This window comes from Saimiri boliviensis, chromosome 1 (assembly GCF_048565385.1).
Source record: "Saimiri boliviensis isolate mSaiBol1 chromosome 1, mSaiBol1.pri, whole genome shotgun sequence".
In the NCBI taxonomy this organism is placed as follows: domain Eukaryota; kingdom Metazoa; phylum Chordata; class Mammalia; order Primates; family Cebidae; genus Saimiri; species Saimiri boliviensis.
The window spans coordinates 201,410,903-201,426,823 of NC_133449.1; the positions used below are offsets into that span (position 1 = coordinate 201,410,903).

Below are 15,921 nucleotides of genomic sequence, written 5' to 3' on the forward strand. Positions count from 1 at the left end.
GATCTGAGCAACCCAAGATAAGGGAGAACACTTCGTTTCTCCGAAGCCCTGGAGCTAACTTAGAGAGAGGGTTAGAGATGCTGAGAGGGAAAGACACCAGAAAAAGATGCAGGCATTGTACCAGACGGAGGACTAAGAGGAGGAAGCCATTTTTAATCCAGGTGCAAACAATAACAGTTATTCTTTGGTGACCCAGCAATGTGACCAAACGGGAATTTTACTCTTGCATCAGAGATTGAAGAGCTTGCTCTGGAGCAGGGTAGGGGCCTCCGTAGCCTGAATTATGGAAAGTACCTCGGCAGTAGGCACTGGAACTATGCTCTCCCCTGTCACAGGCCTGGGCCAGGAAGAAAGCTGTTATAAGCTGCAGTTTCCCCGAACCGTAAGATTTGCAAGCAAGTCCTGCTTAGCTACACGGAAGCAGTCTGTTTGTCATTACTGAGTATCCCAGCCAGCTCCCCTGAGACTGTGGCGCAGTGGGACCTTCTCCACCCTCAAGGCAGAAGTCCAGGCATTCAAAGAACCCACTTGCCTGGACCAGCAGCCTAAGCCACCCCCACTTTCCTGAGCATAGAACATGGTGCAGCACAGCCTTCTCCAATCCATGCCCCAGCATATCTCCAGGCATTCAGAGCACTCACTTGCCTGGTTCCACAGCCTGAGCTGGCCCACCTTTCCTAGGCATACAACATGGTATTTGGGGGCCCACTCCGCTCCATAACCAGGCAGATCTCTAGGCATCTGGAGCATCCAGTTGCTTGGATCAGCAGTGTGACCTGCCCCACCCTTCCCGTTCACAGGTCCTGGTGCAGGGAGACCCTCTCCACTTTACACCTAGGCAGACCTCCAGGCATTCAGAGCACCCACTTGCCTGTTTCAACAGCCTGGGATGTCCTAACCTTCCTGGACATAGATCATGGAGGCAGAAGCGCCAGGCAGATCTCCAGGCACTTGCTCACCTGGAGAAGCAGCCTGACCCACCCACCCTTCCTGTTCATACAACATGAGGCAATACAGCCCTCTCTGCTCCTCACCAGGGCAGATGTCCAGCCATTTAAATAACCTGCATGCTGGCCGGCACTGGTGGCTCACGCCTGTAATTCCAGCACTTTGGGAGGCTGACACGGGCAGATTACAAGGTCAGGAGATCGAGACCATCCTGGCCAACATGGTGAAACGCCATCTCTACTAAAAATACAAAAAAGAAAATTAGCTAGGTGTGGTGGCACATGCCTGTAATCCCAGCTACTCAGAAGGCTGGGGTAGGAGAATCACTTGAGCCAGGTAGTTGGAGATTGCAGTGAGCCAAGATCACTCCACTGCATTCCAGCCTGGTGACAGAGCAGAACTCTGTCTCCGGGGAAAAAAAAAAAAAAAAAAAAAAAAAAAAGAGCCTGCATGCTCAGATTGGAATCACAAGCCTGTTCGAAGATACAGGTGAAGAAGGGCCCTCTCTTCTTTACTCCCAGGCAGATCTCCAAACAGCTGAAACACCTGCTCCAAACCCAAAGAAAGCTGCCGTGTGGGAGCTTTTCTTTCTCAAAAAAAAAAGAAAAAGAAAAAAGAAAAACAAAATCCTTCCTATGAAGACACTGTGTTGCAGACAGGCCCTCTCTGCTCGACACCAATGCAGATCTCCGTTGGGAGCACCTACTCACCTGAATCAGCACCTTGGGCTGCCCCACCATTCCTGTGCAGAGATTGTGGTGCGTCAGTGCACTCCATGTCCAGGCCGATCTCCAGGCATCTGGAGTACCTACTCTCCTGGATTAGGAGTTTGGACAACTCTCCCTCCCCAGGCAGAGAACTTGGGGCTGAGGAGGTTTCCCAGGCACAACTCTGAACACGTGGTGGATATCCATTGGATTTTCCCTCAGTGCTGGTGCTTCTGCCTGCCACTGGGTGACTTGTAGGCAAGCCTGGCCAGTCCAGCCCCTCACATCTTGCTCCCCAGCCCAGAGAGCTGAGCAGGGAGCTGAGACCACTCTGCACTCCAAAGATAATCAATTGTCTGAGGCAACAGAGAGCTTCTCTCAGTAAGGATCAAGTATACACCCAGCTATGTTAGCCACAGCCCCTTCTTACCTATAAACACTATCTACTGGCATATATATATATATATATATATATATATATGAAAGAAAGCCCAAAACGAAAGCCCAGTATAAAACTTGGCAACAGAAGTCCATAGGGCAGAGCCAAAAAGACATTACTGAACATTCTCTACAATCACCCTACCTAGGAAGGAGGGGAAAGGAGGGAGATTACAAAGAATATTATCACAAGTAAAAAAAGAAAAACAATGGGAGATATCCAAGATGGCTGATCGCTGCCAGCTCGGGATTGTAGCTCCCAGTGAAAGCGCAAAGAACAAGAGGACGCCACACCTTCACATGAATTCTTGTTGCTCACGCACCAGGAGATTCCCAGCGGAGGAGCCCCATGGGTCCGCCAGCGTGACTCTTGTGACCGGCGAGGCGGTTTTGCCAGCACCTCGGATCGTTGGTTCTTGGTGCAGAGTCAGAAAAGCACAGGCAATCTTAACACCGCTGATTTAGTCGGCGCAGTGGGTTGCTCAGATTTCAGTGCTGAGAATCGAGAAGTTGGACGTCCACTCAGAAACCCAATTACAAAGACGGTAATTATAAAGACCACAGATGGATAAATCTACAACGAAGGGAAGAAAACAGACAAAAAAGGCTGAGAATACCCAAGATCAGAATGCCTCTCCCTCAGCAGGGGATCACAGTTCCTCATCAGCAATGAAACAAGGCTTGATGGAGAACGAGTGTGTTCCAATTACAGAAGGAGGCTTCAAAATGTGGATAATAAGAAGCTTCTGTGAATTAAAAGAACTTGTTCTAACCCAATCCAAAGAAACTAAGAACTTTGAAAAAAGGTTTGACGAAATGTTAATAAGAATACACAATTTAGAGAGGAATATAAGTGAACTGATGGAGCTGAAAAACACAATACGAGAACTACGTGAAGTATGCACAAGTTTTAACAGCCGAATTGATCAAGCAGAAGAAAGGATATCAGAGGTCGAAGACCAACTCAATGAAATAAAACAAGAAGACAAGATTAGAGAAAAAAGGATAAAAAGGAACGAGCAAAGTCTCCAAGAAATATGGGACTATGTGAAAAGACCTAATCTACGCTTGATAGGTGTACCTGAATGTGACGAAGAGAATGAATCCAAGCTGGAAAATACACTTCAGGATATTATTCAGGAAAATTTTCCCAACCTAGTAAGGCAGGATAATATTCAACTCCAGGTAATACAGAGAACACCACAAAGATATTCCTCAAGAAGAGCAACTCCAAGGCACATAATCGTCAGATTCACCAGGGTTGAAATGAAGGAGAAAATACTAAGGGCTGCCAGAGAGAAAGGTCAGGTTACCCACAAAGGGAAGCCTATCAGACTTAGAGCAGATCTCTCAGCAGAAACCCTACAAGCCAGAAGAGAGTGGGGACCAATATTCAACATCCTTAAAGAAAAGAACTTTCAACCAAGAATCTCACATCCAGCCAAACTAAGCTTCATAAGTGAAGGAAAAATAAAGTTTTTTGTGAACAAGCGAGCACTCAGAGATTTCATCACCACCAGGCCTGCTTTACAAGAGCTTCTGACAGAACCGCTACACATAGAAAGGAACAAACAGTATCAGCCTTTCTAAAAAATACCAATAAGTACAGAGCATCAATATAATGAAGAAAAAACTAAAACCCATCAGTATGCTGCATCCAGACCCATCTCACATTCAAGGATACACAAAGACTCAAAACAAGGGATGGAGAAAGATTTACCAACCAACCAGAGAGCTAAAATAAGTAAATAAAAAGCAGAAGTTACAATTTTTGCCTCTGATAAAATAGTCGTTAAAGCAGCAAAGATCAAAAGAAGCAAAGAAGGACATTCTATAATGATAAAAGGATCAATGCAACAACAAGAAGAACTAAAGATCCTAAATACATATGCACCCAAAAAAGGAATACCCAGACATACAAGACTAATAAAGAGACTTAGACTCCCACACAATAATAGTGGGAGACTTCAACATTAATATTAGACAGATCAATGAGACAGAGAATTAACAACGATATCCAGGACTTGAATTCAGATCTGGAACAAGTAAACGTAATTAACATTTATAGAACTCTCCACTTTAAATACACAAAATATACATTCTTCTCAGTACCACATCATATCAACTTAGAAGTTTAAACGAAATGTTGGTTGGCTCCTTGTTTGTTATTCTCTTCCCTCATTTTCTTTTATGTCTCCGTTATTAACGACAATTATAGGCATACCTATATTTAGACTGCATTCTAGCCTGGGCAATAAAGCAATACCCCCATTCTCTCTCTCTCTTCCTCTTTCTCTTTCTTCCTCTTCTTTATTCTTTTTCTTATTATTCTTTTTTTCTTTCTCAAAAAAAAAAAAAAGAAAAAAGAAAAACAAAAAATTCCTACCCACACAAAAATTATTACAAAAATTAGAAGTGCCAGCTTCTCCAGATGAGAAGGAATCAGCACAAGAATTACGGCATTATGCAAAATCTGAATGTAGTACCACCACCAAAGGATCACACCAGCTCTCCAGCAGTGGTCTGTAACCAAACTGGTAACTCAGAAATGACAGATAAAGAATTTAAAGCACAGGCTTGGCTCACACCTGTAATCACAGCATTTTGGGATGCCAAGGCAAAAGGATCGCTTGAGCCCAGAGGTTTGAGAACAGCCTGGGAAATATGGCAATATCCCATCTCTACAAAATATACAAAATTTAGCCAGGCATGGTCATACACACTTGTAGTTCCAGCTACTCAAGAGGCTAAGATAGGAGGATCACCTGAACCCAGAAGATGAAGGCTGCAGAGAGCAGTGATCATGCCACTGCACACCAGCCTGGGTGACAAAACAAGAGCCTGTCTTGAAAAAAAAAAAAAAAAAAATTCAAAGCCTGGAAAAGCATGTATCACAAGAATTATTATATTAACAGGATCCAAGACAAAGATGAAATTCAACACAAAGAAACTTCTAAAGCAATTCAGGCAATGAACTAATACATAAGCATCTTAAAGAGAAATCAATCGGAGCTTACGGAATTAAAAAACACACTTAAGGAGTTTCAAAAGACAACTGCAAGCTTCAGAAGAAAGAACTTCAGAGCCTAAAGGGTCTGAAGAACTAACACAGTTAGACAAAAATAAATTTAAAAGATTTTTTTAAATAAACAAACTCTCTGAGAAATACAGATTATGTAAAGCTACCAAACCTAATTATTGTCATTCCTGAGAAAGAAGGAGAAAAAGTAAACAACCTGAAAAACATATTTGAGAGAATAATTCAAAAAAAATTTCCACAATCTTGCTGGAGAAATAGATATCCACATACCAAAAAATCCAGCTAACATCTGTGAGATACTATACAAAATGAATAGCACCAAGACATATTGTCATGAGACTGTCCAAGGTCAAAACTAAAGAAAATATCTAACAGGTAGCTGAGAAAAAAAGTCAGATAATTGCAAAGGGAACCCTGTCAGGCTAACAGTGGACTTCTCAGCAGAAATCTTATAAGCCAAGAGAGATTAGGGGTGTATTTTTAGCCATCTTTAAGAAAAGAAATTCCAATCAAGAATTTCACATCTCACCAAACTAAGCAACATAAGCAAAGGAGGAATAAAATCTTTTCCAGACAAGCAAGTGCTGAGGGAATTCAATACCTCTAGACCAGCCTCACAAGAGATCCTTAGGAGAATTTTAACCAAGGAAACAATAACAACAAAAATACTTGCTACCACAAAAAACATAGATACAGGCCCTATAAAGGAACCACACAACAGAAACTACAACGTAATCATCCAATAACGTCACAATAGGATCAAAATCTCACATATTAATATTAATATTGAATGTAAACTGTCCAAATACCCCGCTTAAAAGGCACAGAGTTGCAAGTTGGATTAAAAAAAGAAATCCAAACATCTGCTCTCTTCAAGAGACCCATTCTCACATGTTGACACCCACAGGCTCAGAGTATGGGGTTAGAGAAAGACACAAACAGAAAACAAAACTTTACATGAGATATAACAAATGTTGGACCAACAAAAAAAATGGACAAAGACATAATAACGATAACAATGATAAAGAATTTAATTCAACAAGAAGACTTAACTATACTAAATATATGTGCACCCGACACTGAAGCACCTAGATTCATAAAACAAGATCATTGAGACAGAAAACTAACAAAGAAATTCTGACCTTAAATTCAACACTTGACCAATTGGATGTAATACAAATCCACAAAATACTCCATTTATCATACACAGAATACACATCATTCTCATCTGACATGGATCATAATCAAATATCAACCACATGCTTGGTCATAAAACAAGTCCCAGTTTAAAAAAAAAATCTAAATCATTCCAACAACACTCTTGGACACAGTGAAATAAAAGTAGAAATCAATACCAAGAAGATCTCTCAAAACCACACAATTACAAGGAAATTAAACAATTTGCTCCAGAATGACTTGAGGGTAAACAATGAAATTAAGGCAGAAATCAAAAATTATCTGAAATAAATGAAAACAGACAAACAGCATAACAGAATCTCTGGGATAGAGTAAAAGCAGTGATCAGAGAAAAGTTTATAGCACTAAACACCACCCCAAATAAATAGAAAGATCTCAAATTTAAAATCTAACACTATACCTAGAAGATCAAGAAAAACAAGAACAAACTAACCCTAAAGAGAGTAAAAAAAGAAGTAACTAAAACTAAAGAAGAACTGAGTTAAATTGATGCCCAATCATCCACACAAAGAAACAACAAAACAAAAACTTGGTTCTTTGAAAGGACAAACAAGGTTGATAGATCACTAGCTAGACTAACAGAGAAAAAGACAGAAGATGCAAAATAAGCACAATAAGAAATCACAAAAGTGACATTCCAACTGAGCCACAGAAATACAGAAGATCCTCAGAGACTATTATGAACACCTCTATGCAAACAAACTGGAAAATTTATAGGAAATGGACAAATTCCTGGAAACACACAACTTCTCAAGATTGAATCAGGAATGTATTAGTCTGTTTTCACACTGCTGATAAAGACATACCCAAGACAGGCCAATTTACAAAGAAAAGAGGTTTTACTGAACTTACAATTCCACGTTGCCTGGGGAGGCCTCACAAACATGGTGGAAGACAAGCGAGAGCAGATCACATCTTATGTGGATGGTGGCAAGCAAAAAGCTTGCACAGGAAAATTCCCATTTTTAAAACCAACAGATCTCATGAGACTCATTCACTATCACAAGAACAGCACAGGAGAGACCTGCCCCATAATTCAGTCACCTCCCACTGGGTTCCTCCCACAACACATGGAAATTGTGGGATGTAGAAATCAATATGAGATTTGAATTGGGACACAGCTAAACCATATCATTCCACCTTGGGCCCCTCTCAAATCTCATGTCCTTACATTTCAAAACCAATCATGCCTTCCCAGCAGTCCCCCAAAGTCTTAACTCATTTCAGCATTAACTCAAAAGTCTACAGTCCAATGTCTCATCTGAAACAAGGCAAGTCCCTTCTGCCTATGAGCCTGTAAAATCAAAAGCAAGTTGGTTACTTCCTAGATACAATGGGGGTACAAGCACTAGGTAAATAAAGCCATTTCAAAAGGGAGGCATCGGCCAAAACAGAGAAGCGATAGGGCCCATGCAAGCCTGAAATCCAGTGGGCCAGTCAAATCTCAAAGCTCTAAAATGATCTCCTTTGACCCCATGTCTCGCATCTGGGTCTCACTGATGCAAGAGGTGGGTTCACCCATGTCTTAGGTAACTCTGCCCTTGTTGGTTTGCACTCCCAGCTGCTTTCAAGGGCTGGTGCTTAGTGTTTGCAGCTTTTCCAGGAGCACAGTGCAAGCTGTCAGTGCATCATTCTGAGGTCTGAAGGATGGTGTCCCTCTTCTCACCGTTTCACTAGGCAGTGCCCAGTAGGGACTCTATGTGAGGGCTCTGTCCCCACATTTCCCTTCCACACTGCCCTAGCAGAGGTTGTCCATGAGAGCCCTTCTCCTTGCCCTTGCAGCAAACTTCTGCCTAGACATCCAGCCATTTCCATACATCCTCTGAAATCTAGGAGGAGATTCCGAAACCTCAATTCTTGACTTTTGTGCACTGACAGGCTCATCACCACATGGAAGCTACCAAGGCACAGAGCTTGCACCCCCTGAAGCCACAGCCTGAGCTGTACCTTAGCCCTTTTAGTCATGGATGGAGCAGCTGAGACACAGGGCACCAAGTCCTTAGAATGCACACAGCATAGGGACCCTGGCCTAGCCCACAATACCATGTATTTTTCCTACACCTCCGGGCCTGTGATGGAAGGGGCTGCCATGAAGACATATGATATACACTAAAGACATTTTCCCCATTGTCTTGGTGATTAATATTCAACTCCCCATTTATGCAGATTTCTTGAATTTCTCTCAAAAAATGGGATTTTCTTTTCTATCACATTGTCAGGCTGCAAACTTTTATCCTCTGATTCTCTTATGAAATTGAATGCCTTTAACAGCACCCAAGTCACCTCTTGAATACTCTGCTACTTAGAAATTTCTTCCGCCAGATACTTGAAGTCATCTCTCTCAAGTTCAAATTTCCATAAATCTCTAGGGCAGGGGAAAAATTCCACCAGTCTCTTTGCTGAAACATAACAAGAGTCACCTTTGCTCCAGTTTGGAACAAGTTCCTCGTCTCCATCTGAGACCACCGCAGCCTGGACCTTACTGTTCATATCACTATCAGTATTTTTGTCAAAGCCATTCAACAAGTCTCTAGGACGTTCCAAACTTTCCCACATTGTCCTGTCTTCTACTGAGCTCTCCAAACTTTTCCAACCTCCACCTGTTACATAGTTCTGCCTGGTAGTGAAAAATGTGTCACTACCACATTTTCAGATATCTTTTCAGCAATGCCCCACTCTACTGGTACCAATTTATTTTATTAATCTGTTTTCACGCTGCTGATACCCGAGACTGGCCAATTTACAAAAGAAAAAGGTTTAACTGGACTTACAGTTCCACATGGCTGAGGAGGCCTTACAAACATGGCAGAAGATAAGGAGGAGCAAATCACATCTTATGTGAATGGTGGCAGGCAAAAGAGACCTTGTGCAGGAAAATTCCCTTTTTTTAAACCATCAGATCTTGTAAGACTCATTCACTATCACAAGATCAGTGCAGAAGAGACCCAATCCCATAATTCAATCACCTCCCGTGACACGTGGGAATTGTGGGAGTTACAATTCAAGATGAGATCTGGGTGAGGATACAGCCAAACCATATCAAGGAAGAAACTGAAACCTTGAAAAGACCAACATCCAGGTCCAAATTGAATCAGTAATTAAAAACCTATCAACTAAATTAAAAAAAAAAAACAAACGACTAAATGGATTTACAGCCAAATTCTATTAGATGTACAAAGAAGAAGTAGTACCAATTCTACAGAAACTATTCCAAAAATCAAGTAGGAGGAAATTCTACCTAATTCATTCTAAAAAGCCAGCATCACACTGATACCAAAACTTGGCAAAGACACAACAAAAGCAGGTCAATATCCATGATGAACATAAACACAAAAATCCCCAATGAATTACTATTAATAGCAAACTGAATCAAGTACAACATCATAAAATTAATTCACCATGATCCAATAGGCTTCATTCCTGTGATGCAAGATTGGTTCAACATATACAAATCAATAACTGGAATTTGCCACATGAACACAATTAGAAACAAAACCATATAATCTCAGTTGATGCAGAAAAAACTTTTGATAAAATCCATCATCACTTCATGATAAAAATCCTCAATAAACTAGGCATGGAAGGAACATAACTTAAAATAGCAAGAGCCATTTATGACAAACACACAGCCCACATCATACAAAGGGCATATGCTTGAACTATTCTCCTTGAGAACTGGAACATGACAAAGATGCCCACACTCACCACTCCTATTCAATATAGTACTAGAAGTCCTAGCCAGAACAATCAGAGAAGAGAAAAAAAAAAAAAAAAAAAAGACACCCAAATAGGAAAATAAGTCAAACTATCTCTCATGGATGATATGTGTCTATACCTACAAAACCTTAAGGACTGCACCAAAAGGCTCTGGAAACTGATAAACGACTTCAGTAAAGAATCAGGATATAAAATCAATTAGAAAAATCAGTATCATTTCTATACACCAACAACATTCAATCTGATAGCCAAATCAAGAATGCAATGCCATTTACAATAGCTACAAAAATAAAATAAAATAAAACACTTAGAGATACATTTAACCAAGAAAGTAAAAGACCCTTACAAGGAGAACTGAAAGACACTGATGAAAAGAAATCACAGATGACACAAACAAATGGAAAAACATTTTGTGCTCATGGACTGAAAGAATCAGTATCACTAAATGCCCATACTGCTCAAAGCAACCTGCAGATTCAACACTATTCCCATCAAACTACAATGTTATTTTTCACAGAACTGGGAAAACTATTCTAAAATTCATATGCAACCAAAAAGTAGTCCAAATAGCCAAAGCAGTCCTAAGTAAAAAGAACAAAGCCAGTGGCTTGACATTATGCAAGATCAAACTATACTATAAAGCTACAATAACCAAAACAGCATGGTAGTGGTACAAAAACAGACCCACAGACCAGTGGAACAGATAAGAAAACACAGAAATAAAAAAACTGCACACATACAGCCATCTGATTTTTTATCAAAAATAAGATGACTAGCTTTATGTGGAAGAATAAAACTTGTCCCCTACCTTTCATCATGTACAAAAATTAGGTCAGAATGGATTAAAGACAAATCCTCAAACTATAAGAATTCTAAAAGAAAACCTAGGAAACACCATCCTGGGTATCAGCTTTAGGAAGAAATATATTTATAACTAAATTCTCAAAAGCAATTGCAACAAAAAATGAAAACTGACAAATGGGACTTAAGCTAAAGAGCTTCTATACAACAAAAGTAACTATCAATATAGTAAACAGACAACCTATAGAATGGGAGAAAATAATCATAAACCATTCATCCAACAAAGGACTAATGTTCTATATAGAACTTAAACAAATCATCAAGAAAAAAAAATTTTTAAGTGAGCATAGGACATTAACAGATGATACTTCTCAAAGGAAGACATACAAGTGGTCAACAAATACATGATAAAATGCTCAACATCACTAATAATCAGGTAAATGCTAATCAAAACCACAATGAGATACCAACTCGCACCAGTAAGAATGGCTATTACTAAAAAGTGCAAAAAAACAACACATGCTCATGATGTTGTGGAGAGATGGGAACACTTATGCACTGTTGGTGGAAATGTAAATTAATTCAGAGAAAGCAGTTTAGAGATTTCTCAAAGAAATTAAAACAACTACCATTAGACCTAGCAGTCCCATTAGTGGATATATAGTCAAAGGAAAATAAATAGTTCTACCAAACAGACACCTACATTTGTATGTTCATCATAGCACTATTCACAGTAGCAAAGACATGGAATCAACGTCAGTGCCTATCAATGGTAGATTAGATAAAGAAAATGCAGTTCATATACACCATAGACTACTACATGGTCAAAAAAAAAGAATGAAATCATGCCCTTTGCAGCAACATGAATGCAGCTAGAGGCCATTATACTAAGCAAATTAACACAGGAACAAAAAACCAAATACTACATGTTCTCACTTATAAGTGGCAGCTAAACACTGGGTACACAAAGATATAAAGATGGAAACAATGGGCACTGCAGAATATTAGAAGGGAGAGGAAAGAATGGGGGAAAAGGCTGAAAACTAACTATTGGGTATTATGCTCACTACTTTGGTAAAGTATCCTAAACCTCAGCATCACACAACATACCCAGGTAACAAACCTGCATGTGTACTCCCAGAATCTAAAATAAAAGTTGAATTATTTTTTAAAACTTTAAAATGTATACCATTTTTACTCATTGAAAGACCCAATACTGTTATATAGATTTTCCCCAAATTTTTCTATACATTCAATATAATTCCAAGCAAAATCCTAGTAGCCTTTTTATAAAAATAAAAATTGGTAAGGTGCTTCTAAAATACATAAGGAGTTGCACAGGATTTAGAAAAGCCAAAATAATTTTGAAAAAAAAAAATAAATTCAGTAGTACCCCTTAATCTGTTGTTTTGCTTCCTGCAGTTTCGATTGCACATAGTCGAGAAAGGGAAAATTTCAGAAATAAACAATTCCAAGTTTTAAGGTGACACCACTGAGTAGTATGATGAAATATCTAGCCTTCCCAATCTGTCCTGCCCAGGACATGAATCATCCTTTTGTCTAGTGTATCCATGCTGTATATGCTACTTGCACATTACTCACTTAGTAACCCTCTCAGTTCTCAGATCAACTGTCTTGCTATCGCAGTGCTTGTGTTTGAGGAACCTTTATTTAACTTAATAATGGTGCCAAACTGCAAGGATAGTGATGCTGGTAATTTGGATAGGCCAAAAAGTCAGAAAGTGTCTCCTTAAAGGGATGAAAAGTTCTCAACTTAAGAAAAAAAACATGCTAAGGTTGCTAAAGGCAATGGTAACAATGAATCTTCTATCCACACAACTGTGAAGAAGAAAAAGGAAATCTGTGCCTTTAAATTTTTTATGTTATACTTCTGCAAAAGTTATATGCATAGTGTGCAATCAGTGCCTAGTTAAGATGGAAAAGGAATTAAATTTGTGGATGGAAAGCATGAACAGAAACATATTCTGATTGACAACAATGGATGTTCAGTACTATTCACAGCTTCAGGCATCTGCTGGAGATCTTAGAACATATCCCCCATAAATAAGGGATGACTACTATATACTACTAGACTTTGATATTATTACTTATAATCAAACGTGTTACTAGTGTCATGATAGACAAAAATCTGAATGGAACAGAATAAAGAATACAGAAACAGGGCCGGGCGCAGTGGCTCACGCCTGTAATCCCAACACTTTGGGAGGCTGAGGCAGGTGGATCACGAGGTCAAGAGATCGAGACCATCCTGGTCAACATGGTGAAACCCGGTCTCTACTAAAAATACAAAAAATTAGCTGGGCATGGTGGCGCGTGCCTGTAATCCCAGCTACTCAGGAGGCTGAGGCAGGAGAATCGCCTGAACCCAGGAGGCAGAGGTTGCGGTGAGCCGAGACCACGCCATAGCACTCCAGCCTGGGTAACAAGAGCAAAACTCAGTCTCAAAAAAAAAAAAAAAAAGGATATAGAAACAGACCCACATTAAGGTCAACTGAATTTAAACAAAGATCCAAGGCAATTCAATGGAGAAAATTTAGTATTTTCAACAAATGGAATAGAACAAATGGATATCCAGAAGCAAAAAATAAATAAACTTCAATCCATAGCTTGCCATATATACAAAAATTAACCAAAAATTAATTATAGACCTAAACACAAAAGTTAAAACGATGTAATTTCCAGATGACAACATAGGCAAACTTTAACTTTGTATCAGGCAAAGATTTTTAAGATATAACAGAAGCACAATCCTCTTTTAAAAATTATAAATTTGACTTTACTTATAGTTAGAATAAATGATAATTTTTCTGTGTTAGGAGGAAGTAATGGCTGGGCACAGTGGCTCATGCCTGTAATTCCAGAGCCTTGGGAGGCCAAACAAAGCAGGAGGATTTCTTACCCCCAGAAGTTGAAGGTCAGCCTGGGCAACATACTAAGATCCCGTTTCTACAAAATAAAAAATAAAATTAGCCAGGCATTGTGGCACATGCCTATAGTCCCAGCTCCTCAGAAGGCAATGGTGTAAGGATTGCTTGAGCCTGGGAGGTAAAGGCTGCAATGAGCCATGACTACAATACTGCACTCCAGTCTCGATGCCAGAGCAAGATCCTAAAAGAAAAAAAAAAAAAGGAGGAAAAGCTAACATACTCCTTGATTTTCTGTGAGTTCCCACACATTGTTCAACTGTTAATTTAATGTATAAATTAATAACAACAAAGAAAATAGAAACCATGAGACAATGGTAAATAAGACATGTCAACAGAATGTAAGAAAACGAAAAGCAAGTAAGTGGTAACTAATTAGCACAAGAGGAGAAGTGCAAACATAAGTGTCCTGCAAAAGGGAGGTCAAGATTTATGAGGTCAGACGACTCCAGTAAAGCTCAGGAACTGGAGACAGCTGGAACAAATGGAGGAAGAGAAGAGCATGCTAAAACAGAGGGATTGATTCAAAGTCTGCATAAGAAGCAGGAGACCAGGTGCAGTGGCTCACTCTTAGCCTCAAGCAATCCTCCCCTCAGGCACCTGCCATTGCACCCAACTAATATTTTACATTGTTTTAAAAACTATCTCATATTGTGGATCAGTTCATTCTGTAACTTGGAAAAAATATCACTTTTGCTTCTGAATGCATTGTGACAATTTTTTTTTAATCTTTTTCTCATCAAAAATTCCTGTTGGTAAGCCAGGCACGGTGGCTCACACCTGTAATACCAGCACTTTGAAAGGCCAAGGCACATAGGTCATTTGAGGTTAGGAGTTCAAGACCAGCCTAGCCAACATGGTGAAACCCCGTCTGTACTAAAAACACAAAAATTAGCCAGGTGTAGTGGTACCCTGCTTGTAATCCCAGCTACTTGAGAGGCTGAGATACAAGAATCACCTGAACCCAGGGGTGGTGGTCGTAGTGAGCCAAGATTGCACCACTGTACTCCAGCCTGGGTGAGACAATGAGACTTCATCTCAAAAAAAAGAAAACACAAAGGATAAATGAAGCAGAAAGCCTTTGGAATCAGAGACACCAAGCAGCTTACCAAAAACAAGAAGATTGAATGAAATGTGACTCTTTAAATATCAAAAGTACTTTCCCTATCTATTTCCATTAACATAATGGCAGGCTTATACCCACAGATAACGAGCCAAATAAAATAAAGGATATCCAGTTATATTCAAATTTCAGATAAATAAATAATTTTTAATGTATGTCTGTCCTAAATACTGCATGCAAATTTAAATGATGTTTTGTATTTTTTGTGGCCATCTCTGGCAGCTCTACCTTCAGACTAGAGACTGGCCCAGAAAGGAAGTTAAAGATATGAACATTAGTGACTCCTTTTTTTGTTTGTTTTTAGGTTGATTCTCGCTCTGTCACCTAGGCTGGACTGCAGTGGTGCAATCTTGGCTCACTTCAACCTCTGCCTTCTGGGTTCATGCAATTCTCCTGCCTCAGCTTCCCAAGTAATCGGGATTACAGGTGTGTGCCACCATGCCTGGCTAATTTTTGTATTTTTAGTAGAGGCGGGATTTCACCATGTTGGCCAGGCTGGTTTTGAACTCCTGAATCCACCCACCTAGTCCTCCAAAAGTGCTGAGATTACAGGTGTGAGCCACTCAGCCCAGTCAAGTGGGTTTTTAACAAAATCACAAATCTTTACTTGATCAAACACTATATATGCATTCTCCATGGGTAACAGAGTTTTCCTCTAAAATTTACTCAAATTCTAAGACCCAAAAGTGAAAAAAAAATAATTTAATATTCTAAAGTAAAAAAGATTTATTTTCAACTTAGAATAAATATAGTGAAATATTATATTAAATTAAGACATTGGAAGTAACAAAGGAAGAATCCAAGAACTATTAGAGTTTAATATTTCTTCTTCAATGTTTTCAAAGAACAATTAACAGTACAATTCTGGCCCTTAGTTTTATATGGCAGAATAATCTTGGATTAAAAAATACATTATTCATCCAATAGATGTTTTAAAAGTGACTAACTCGATAATATACTAGTATTTTTGTACTGAAATGATAGCAAATAACAGCTATACGCTAA

General features: G+C 39.4%; 1 protein-coding gene across 8 annotated transcripts in view; it reads right to left on the minus strand.

Moving 5' to 3' along the window:
- The window catches only part of FER (FER tyrosine kinase), a 505,234-nt gene that overhangs the window by 432,990 nt on the left and 56,323 nt on the right, over positions 1–15,921 (minus strand). The gene's annotated exons all lie outside the window — the stretch shown is intronic.